The following is a 10,285-nucleotide window of genomic DNA, read 5'->3' as shown; positions in this document are numbered from 1 at the left end:
TGACCTTGAGGAAATTCCAGCTGGAGTTACCACAAGGCGATATCTGCAACCAGCAGCTGCTTGGCAGGATGCCGATGAGGAGAACCTTATGATGTCCCAGGCTATGCAACTCTTTGAAGAGGTTTGGGAGAGGCAACGCTTACGTGAGAGCGGTCCTGAAAGAGAGGCTGATCTCCCAGAAACAGAGGAGAGAACTGCAGGGGCCCTGTTCTGACCAAGGGGGGCCGGGGAGGCAGACGGTGGAGCTGATCAGGATGGAGAAGCCACAGCAACAGCAGCCGCAAGAGCCATTCCAAGAGGAAGAGGGGCCCCCACCGCAGACGCCGGATGGCTAAAGTTCCTCCACTTGGTGTGAAATTTGGTGGGGAATCAAAAGACCTAGATTTTTTGTTGGTTCAGGTGTGGAATTTCATGCAACAATTTGGAGAGGACTTCCCCACGGAAGAAGCCAGGGTTCCAGCACTAATGGAACAAGTGAAAGGCAGCAGGGAAAAACTAGAGTTGCTTAATTCTTTCTCTGCATCTGTCTTAACGCAAAAGAAAAAAATAACCCAACCTACCAAAAACATGTCAGACTCTGTTCATAGACTGGAATAGTCCGCAGTATTTTACTTCTTTACAGGCTAACCTCAGTAGGAAATGGGCTACTTCTGAACACTGTTCCCTAGAGAAATGATGAAACAGTAGAACCTCTTTCCCCTCCTGCTATTTCACCTTCCAGTCTCCCATATTTCCATAAGTGCAAACCTGTATCATACAAGGCAAATCTCTAAGGTATTTTAACCATGATGGTTAATGTATAAGTTATTATGCTGCAAAAGGACTAACAAAAAATGGATTTTTTTGTTTTAAATCTGTTTGCAAACAGATTTAAAGCACACCAAGAAAGGAATGTAACAAACATTTTTCCTCTGAGACAGTAATCCAAACTGAATACCTTGAAAGATGTTGCCAAGGTGCCTCAAAACAGAAAAGATTTCCTTACACAGATTTAAACTTGATATCCTTGGGTGCACAGCAGAAGCCACCCAAAGGGTCACTATAAGCCCACAGTCATTCAGAACTCAACTGCGAAAGGACTGGATTACAGTCTTTATCAATAACTTTGTTTTTTTTTTGTGCAGATTGTCACTCTGTTTCTTTTTCTATATAATTAAACAGTTAATGAGATAATCTGCTGGGTAGGGTAGCTAGTGGACAGATAAAAATGGATTCAATGTGTTCCTGAATCTAAACCATGCAAATAGAATTTTTGCCTAGTTCACCACATGGTGGCGATATTAACAAAGGAATTTGGTATGTTCTGCTTGCTTAGAATTAGGGCAAACAGTAATACAAAACTGAACAAAAGGAATCTGACTCTGGCAGCGAAATGTTGTAGATTATAAGATGGCAAAAGACTGAACAATTAAATAGGGTTTGAACAATTAAATCATCAAGGAAGGAAAGAAAAACTGAATTTTTGGGCAGAATTTGAGCCTTCAAGGAAGAGACTGGAATCATGGAGAATTGCTTTTGGAAAAGGCAAGGTCTGTATATCCTTCTCTCTTTCTCATTCCTTAGAGTAATATGTGCTTCAATTCGCTTTTCTGTCCCTGAAGAAAAGAAAAAGGGGTTTCTGGTGGCTAATGTGCTGAAGGAATTGAAACTGAAAACAGGGGAGCTTATCACACGCAAAGCACATTTAGTTGCTGAGGGCACTCATGAATACTTCCACCTTGATATTCAAAGTGGAAATCTGTTGACTAATGATAAAATAGACAGAGAAGCTTTATGTGGCCAGAATGTTCCTTGTCTACTTCTTTCTCAGCTTGTTTTGGAAAACCCCTTAGATATATTTAATATTGAAATCAAGATAGAAGATGTGAATGACAATGCACCCAAATTTTGGAAAAATGAAGTTAAGATGGACATTCCTGAAAATATTCCAATAAATATGATATTTCCCTTAGAATTAGCTCAGGATGATGACTTGGGAAATAATAGCATCCAAAATTACATTCTTAGTTCCAATGAGCATTTTCAGCTTGAAGTACAAAAGAATGAAGATGGGAATAACAATATATACCTTGTTTTGAAGAAAACATTAGATAGGGAGGGGATGCCACACCTTGAATTGATACTAATGGCTATTGATGGAGGAGTTCCAAAGAAAACCGGCACAGTTCAAATTAATATTAATGTTCTGGATAATAATGATAACATTCCTCTGTTTAGTAAGTCTGAATATAAGGCAAGAATAAAGGAGAATCTCCCTAAGGGCACCCTTGTGATTAAGGTGGAAGCTACAGATCTGGATTTGGGTTCAAATGCGCAAATCCTCTACTCGTTCCATCAGGTGCCTGAAAGAATAAGCAATTTGTTTCATTTAAATGAAGTTACTGGTGAAATAACTGTTTGGGGAGAGATTGATTATGAGAAAGAAAAGAGCTACAGCATGAGCATCAGAGCAACAGATGGAGGGGGTCTTCCAGGTCAGTGCAAGATACTGATAGAGGTTGAAGATGAGAATGACAATCCCCCAGAAGTGTCCATCATATCTCTGATCAGAACTTTAAAGGAAGACTCTCCCCCGGAGACAATGGTGGCCCTCTTAAGTGTGAGAGACCAAGACTCCGGAGACAACAGCAAAACGGTTTGCTCTGTGCAGATGAATCTCCCTTTTGTGCTGAAAGCCACCACAAACAACTTTTATCAGCTTGTGCTCCAAAGTCCCCTAGACAGAGAAACAGTCACTGAATACAACATTACCATCACTGCCATTGATTGGGGAGCTCCTAGGCTCACTTCAACAAGATTGATTAATATTCAAATCTCCGATGTCAATGATAATTCTCCCCTTTTTGAAAAGTCTTCATATGACATGCAAATCAGGGAGAATAATATTCCAGGCTTGCTCATTGGCTCAGTCCATGCTCTGGATCTAGACACAGTGCTGAATGCTAAAGTGAATTACTTAGTTCTGCCTGGGAAGGGTGATGGCATGGTGACTTCTTACATCTCAATCAACTCTGAAACTGGAAACATGTATGCCCTCCGATCCCTGGACTATGAGCAGATAAGAGGCTTCAGAGTCACTGTGAGGGCATTTGATGGTGGTTCTCCTTCCCTGAGCTCAGAAGTGATTGTCCGAATCCACATCATAGATGAGAATGACAACGCTCCCTTCTTCCTGTATCCCCTCCAGAACAACACATCCCCATGCAATGAGCTGCTTCCCAAGTCAGCCGAGGCCGGCTATCTGGTCACCAAAGTGGTTGCAGTGGATGCAGATTCTGGCCAAAACTCCTGGCTTTCCTATGAATTGCTGAAGGCCACAGACCCAGCCCTTTTCAGCATAGGAGCACAGAATGGGGAAGTGAAAACCAGGAGAGTCCTGAATGAGCGAGACACAAGTAAGCAGAGGCTGGTGATACTGGTCAGAGACAATGGCCTTCCTCCACAGACCAGCACGGCATTGCTTAATGTTCTTCTTGTGGATGGCTTTTCGGATCCCTTCCTGAGGAGGGTGGATGTCAGTGTGCAAGAACCGGAAGAAGATAAAGCCTTGACCAAGTATCTGGTGATCTGCTTGGCTGCAGTCTCCTTTGTGTTCCTGGTCTGCATTGTTGTGTTTATTGTGGTCAAAATCTTCAAGAAGGACCCACAAAGCCATTTTACTGCGGCTGTTCCTCACTTCCCACCTGCCAGTTCTGATACTCCAGAGAATTGTGCTGATTCACAGAATGGGTCGCTTTCCAGGACTTACCGTTATGATGTTTGTTTGACTGGTGGATCCTTAAGTAGCGAGTTCCGATTTCTCAGGCCTCTCTTTCCTGTCTTTTCGGTGGGAGATGCTAACGTCCCAGGGAACAGTAATATTTCTTCAGGCATCCAAGATACTTCTGAGCAAGTTGCAGTAAATGGCGCAAAGAAAGAGGTGAGGAAAAACATGCAATTAATTCAGCCTCTTCCTATTCATTCTCCCTCTATTCCTTTTGCTCTATCAGTTATTCTTGAACTAAATGCTTATTTATTAATTAATGAAACAGGTAATTTTACTTTAATTTTAGTTGAGAAGATAGATCACAATTCTTTTATAGGTAATCCTTGGCTAACGGCTATTTCTTTAGCAAAGATTTATATTATAATGCGCTGAGTGGTCGTTACGACCAATCCTAGAAGTTCCCCCTGTCCCAGTCATTTGATTGCGATGTGGGCACTCGGCAGCCAGATCACACATAGGATGGCCCTGCATCCCATGTTCACGTGGCCACAATCTGTAACCTTTGGCACAGGTTTCCCACAAACAGTTTCAATGAGGAATCTGGCAGGCAGGGTTGAAAACTGCTCAGATAAACCTTACCCAGCCGCATGTATTCTCCCAGGGCCTCTCCAGTCACGTTGCACCTCACAATCACTCATACACCTCTGCACCCTTTCCCCAGGCTTCATTGTCCTCACGCTGTGTATCCTGTCCTTTGTACTCTTGTGCATCCTCCTCTACCCAGCAACATCCACTCCAAGCCCTGTTGTGCTCACACTGAGCCTTCCTTGCCAATTACTAAGCCTCTTTAAAACTCATTGCAATCATACTGAGTTTCCCCAGCCAGAGGTGCACCCTCCCTCACATAGCAGTAGGAACTCCAAGCCCTGGCATGCCTTTCTGGCCACCTGTGCACCTCTTCACTCCCTCTCCAACCGAGCAGTAGTGCTTATCTCTATGCTGGCCAGCTTCTGAGTGGCCTAGATGTCTCTCAGCTTCCCCACTGATTTTGGTTGTTGGAAACTGGCAGGAAGTTGCAAAAGGTGACCTGTGATTTTCACTTGTTATTGCTAAGTGATATAATCACATGATTTATGAATGCATTGCTTAATGGCTGAAATTCCAGTCCCAACTGCTATCATATTTTGAGGATTCCCTATACATTGATTTATACTTTATTCAAATGTTTTAAACAATGATCTGCAATGGTTGACAGTTTAAAATTGAACATGGTTTGGTCTACTAATTTCCAAAATTTAATCACTATATCACAGGAGTTCTCTTTGTGGTAATGCAGTGACCATTGTGGATTCTGCAGTCAGAGCAAGGTGTTAGGACCTGAGTGAATGTTGACATAACTATCATTTTGTCAAGACAAGGTTGCCTTCTATATTCCTTTAAATTTCTCTGAGTTGCAATCCAGTTTGAGAAACTATGAAGTCCTAGTGGGAAACCCATTATAAGTTAACCTTAGTTCTTTGGAACAGTGCATGCCATCCAGTGTGGGGTTCCAAATCTTTTCCTACCAGTTCTGTGAGAGAGCGCTTCCTGAACGCATGCAGCACTCAAAGACCAGCCTTGGTGAAAGCGCTGGTTAGTTGAACTGTCTTTTTAGCTCAGCTGAGGTGCAGAAATCTGCTCTGCTATGTAAATTAACTGAGCTAAAAAAAAACAAGGGAATATACGACAGGGAACAATGGGGGCGGGAGTGCGGGGCCAGCCAGAGGCAGTATTTGCTGGTTCTCTGAAGTACTCAAAATTTCTGCTACCAGTTCGTCAAAACCAGTTCGAACCAGTTGGACTGGATGAGGGTTAACAAGCTTGTGCTCAACCCAGAAAAGACCGAGTGGCTGTTGTGTTTCCCTCCCAAAGATTCGACCAATATTCCATCACTCAGGCTGGGGGGTCAAATTTTATACCCCTCAGAGAGGGTTTGCAACTTGGGAGTCCTCCTGGATCCACAGCTATCGTTTGACCACCACCTGACGGCTGTGACTAGGGGGGCATTTGCCCAGGTTCGCCTGGTGCGCCAGTTGCGACCCTACCTGAATCGGGAGGCACTCACAACAGTCACTCGGGCCCTTGTGACCTCTAGGCTGGAATACTGCAATGTGCTCTACATGGGGCTGCCCTTGAAGAGCATCCGGCGACTTCAGCTAGTACAGAACGCGGCCGCGCGAGTGATTGTGGGTGCACCTCGGTTCACCCACATAACACCTATCCTCCGCGAGCTGCGCTGGCTACCTGTCGATCTCCGGATGCGCTTCAAGGTGCTATTAGTCACCCATAAAGCCCTGCATGGTAGTGGATCTGGATACTTGAGAGACCGCCTCCTGCCAATTACCTCCCTGCGACCAATTAGATCTCACAGATTGGGCCTCCTCCGTATTCCATCGGCCAGCCAGTGCCGGCTGGCAACTACAAGGAGGAGGGCCTTCTCAGTAGTAGCCCCGACCCTTTGGAACGAACTCCCCGTGGAGATTCGTACCCTCACCACCGTCCAGGCCTTCCGCACAGCCCTTAAGAACTGGCTAGCCCGTCAGGCCTGGGGACAAGGATAGTTGCCCCTCCCGAATGATGAATGTATGTTGCTTATTACTTTTATTATATGTGTCTATGTCATTGTTTGTATTTCCCCTCCCTGATTTTATGTGAGCCGCCCTGAGTCCCCTCAGGGAAAAGGGTGGCCTACAAATGTTAATAAACATTACAAACAAACATTACAAACATTACAAACCAGCTAAATACCTCCTCTGATGCCATCTTGGAAGGCACAACTTTTCATTGTTCTTGTGTCTCTATGCTCTACTCCCAAGGAGATTTTATCCAATTTCCACACTGACAGACTGGATTTGGAGAAAATAGCATGCAGTTTGTAAATGTACATGGTTAGTATCAAGTTTGAGAAGGCTCAGAGCAGAGTCAGAGAATATTTACTTCTTTTTTTAAATAAACAAGGGGCCCAGATTCAATTCCTGCCCATGATTGAGGATAAATTTATGATTTGTTTAATGTTTTCTCATACAAACACAATAGTAGCTGTGTTTGGAAGTAGGAATAGAGGATGGGCAAACAATGGATTGTTAAGTTGCATTAGCCATACATTTTTCAGAAACATTTCTAACTTGTTTTGGGGAAGGTTCCATTTATTTACTACCTGCTTGATCTCAGGGCCTAAGTTTATCTATAAAGTATAATAGTCTAACAGACTGAATAAAATTTTATAGTTCCTGGATATCAGAAGCATCAATAAAAAAGGGAACCAGCTAATATCATTGTCTAAAGTTGAAGGATCATATTAATATTGATTGATTTCACAATCAGTCAGATGTTTAGATTGAGTTTGGCATTTATATCCACCTATCAAGTCCTTCCAAAAGATCTGGGATAGGTAGATGTTGATTTTTAATGATGTTACAATTATCATTGTGGGATGTAAAGCTGCAGTCAGATCCCTAACTGCCATTCATTTGGGAGGAGGGGGGCCTTGGAGTCAATTTATTAGCAGTCCCTGTGAAAACTGATATTTTACAACTGGTTCCCTGGCACCGAAGTGCCTTGAGATTTGCTCACCTTTTGGGGAATGTTTATGATGGCCATGTGGGACTGTTCTCTATAATGTCTAATGGAATTAGACATGGGAATGTATGATTATCTAGTTCTCAGGGCAGCTGGTAAAGGAACTGCCTTCACGCGTGTATTGGCTAAAATCTGCATTCTGACTAATGGGAGGGGTCACTATTACTTTAATTCTACTTGCATTGTCTAACGGGATTCAGATGTTGCTTTGCCTTTAGCGGCTTCCATTTTTCTTAATTGAAGGTTCCTTTTGAAATAATCCGTTTCAATAGTCTTCACTTTCTTAAGTTGGAAGAGGAGCCCTTGCACTAAGATCCCTCTCACAGTTACTGCTATTAAGCCTGGTTTCACCCAATCTATATTTGTACTTTTGGTTTTTCTTGTCTAAATATAAGACTTTACTTTTCTCTAAATTGAATTTCATTTTGTTAGCTAGGAAGCATTATAAAGCAGTACTAAACATCACATGATCTTTATTCTAGCTCTCTCTTAATGTAGCCTAGGATTATATTGGCTATTTTGGTGGCTGCAAAAAATTGCTGGCTCATATTTAAATAATTGTCCATGAGGATTCCAAGATACTTCTTACAGTTAATGCTACTGAGCCAGGTTTCACCTATTGTGTACCTGTGCATTTGTTTTTTCTATCTCACATTTTTCTAGCTTCTCCAAAAATAGGTTGTGGTCTACTTTATTAAATCTTTTACTAAAATCATAATATACTATTTCCATGGCATTTCACCAATCCACTAATCAGTTTGTCAAAGAATGAAATAAGATTTATTTGGCCTACTACTGGATCAGAATTAAAGAAGGGGATGAATGGGAGATTGCTTTTAATTGCCCCCTAGGATGTTTCCAGTTTAACATGCTTCCATTTGGACTACAGGGAGCCCTCGGTGTGTTTATGTAGCTGATAAATGAGGTTCTCCATGAATACCTATATAAGGGGGTTTTGGTATACCTTGATGACATATTAATTTACACTGAGACAAAAGCAGAGCACATGAAGTTGGTCAGAGCAGTCCTGAACAAAGTCCAAGCAGCCAAACTGTACACTAAAGTGTCCAAATGTGAGTTTCACAAGGACAAGATAGATAAACTTAGGGTACCAAATATCCCATGAGGGGGGTGGAGATGGACCAGATAAAGTGAGGTGGTGCTAGACGCCCCCACATGAGGAAACAATTGCAGAGTTTCCTTGGCTTTGCCAACTTTTACGAGCAATTCATTCTGTTGTTTGCCCAGATTATCCTCCTTATCACAAACCTGATGAAAACAAAGACAAACTTTCAGCCGCTGCTTCACTACTTGCTTTCGGCTGTCATTGAAATGGGGAGGGGGAGGCATGGTATTTGGGAGGGGAAGTTTTAAGTACAGGAGTGATTGTTAAAAGGGAGTTTTGTTCTCACCATCTACTGCGCATGCTGCAGATAGTGGATTTGCCCGCCAAGGCCAACTGTCCGGCATACCAACCTGATGATGCTTTTTGAAGATGGAACCCACATGACACCTGAGGGTTGTGTGGATTGGACTATGGGATGGGGTTACCAGGGGGAGGGAGTTGGGTCGCATATTGATATCTATGATTAAATGCACTTTTGCCTCAGATCTTGCTTTGCTTAGCTGCTATCTACTCATAACCAGAAAAAGTATTAATTCTGCAAAATGGAGTTGAGTTGTTTCTTTCTTGGTTACTGAGGGAGGCTGGGTTGACATTAAGCAAGATCTCAGTTTTGCACTCATCCCGGAGCTAACACCTTCCAAGGGGAGTGTAAAAAATCCCAAACTTTCAAAAGAATGTCCCACCCAGGCAGCGATCAGGAGGACGACATGGGAGTGGCTGCATCCTCGTGCCCTTTGGAAATGGAGTGAATGGTTGGATTACAGTTGGAAGAACAATCCGACCGCCCCAGGTGGTCGTTGGGAGTGGGACAGAAGTATGACCTTGAGGAAATTCTGTCTGGAGTTACCACAAGGCGATATCTGCGACCAGCAGCTGCTTGGCAGGATGCCGATGAGGAGAACCTTATGATATCCCAGGCTATGAAACTCTTTGAAGAGGCTTGGGAGAGGCAACGCTTACGTGAGAGCGGTCCTGAAAGAGAGGCTGATCACCCAGAAACAGAGGAGAGAACTGCAGGGACCCTGTTCTGACCAAGGGGGGCCGGGGAGGCAGACGATGGAGCTGATCAGGATGGAGAAGTCCCGGCCTCAGCAGCAGCAGCTGCAGGAGCCATTCCAAAAGGGGGAGGGCCCCCCGCAGATGCCGGATGGCTACGTTCCTCCGCTTGGTGTGAAATTTGGTGGGGAATCAAAAGACCTAGGTTTTTTCTTGGTTCAGGTGTGGAATTTCATGGAACAATTCGGAGAGGACTTCCCCACGGAAGAAGCCAAGGTTCCAGCACTAATGGAACAAGTGAAAGGCAGCAGGGAAAAACTAGAGTTGCTTAATTCTTTCTCTGCATCTGTCTTCACGCAAAAGAAAAAAAATAACCCAACCCACCAAAAACATGTCAGAGTATGTTCATAGACTGGAATAGACATGGCAACCAGTCAGCCAAGGGGACTGTTTGGATAAGCATAGTAACGGGTCAGCCAATGAGGGCTGTTTGAAAAACTGAAAGCGTATTTCCTATGTGAGCAACACGGAGGCAGCTAGAAGCCAGGGTGTGGTTCGGTCTGTATCTCTGTGTGTGTGGTGAGCTCAAATAAACTTGTCTGCTGCTCTGAACTGGAACTCTTCTCCTCTGCTTGTGTTTTGCTTCTTTTTGCTACCACGTTGGAAAACCTACTTTTGGTATTGTATATTACTTCATGTGTTATATTATACATAAAGAGAAATTAATGAATCTTGCTGAATCAGTTACCTGTGTGTGCTTTCTGGATGTGATTGCTGCAACAAACTCTGACAAAACATAATCATAAAGGACAGACAAGTAATACAAATTAAAATAGGCA

The sequence above is a fragment of the Thamnophis sirtalis genome, unplaced genomic scaffold, assembly GCF_051295495.1.
Source record: "Thamnophis sirtalis isolate CommonGarterSnake01/CBP01778 unplaced genomic scaffold, rThaSir2_p1.2 scaffold_8, whole genome shotgun sequence".
NCBI classification, from domain to species: Eukaryota; Metazoa; Chordata; class Lepidosauria; order Squamata; family Natricidae; genus Thamnophis; species Thamnophis sirtalis.
The sequence above is the reverse complement of the archived record's forward strand: the minus strand, read 5'-3'. Positions refer to the sequence as shown.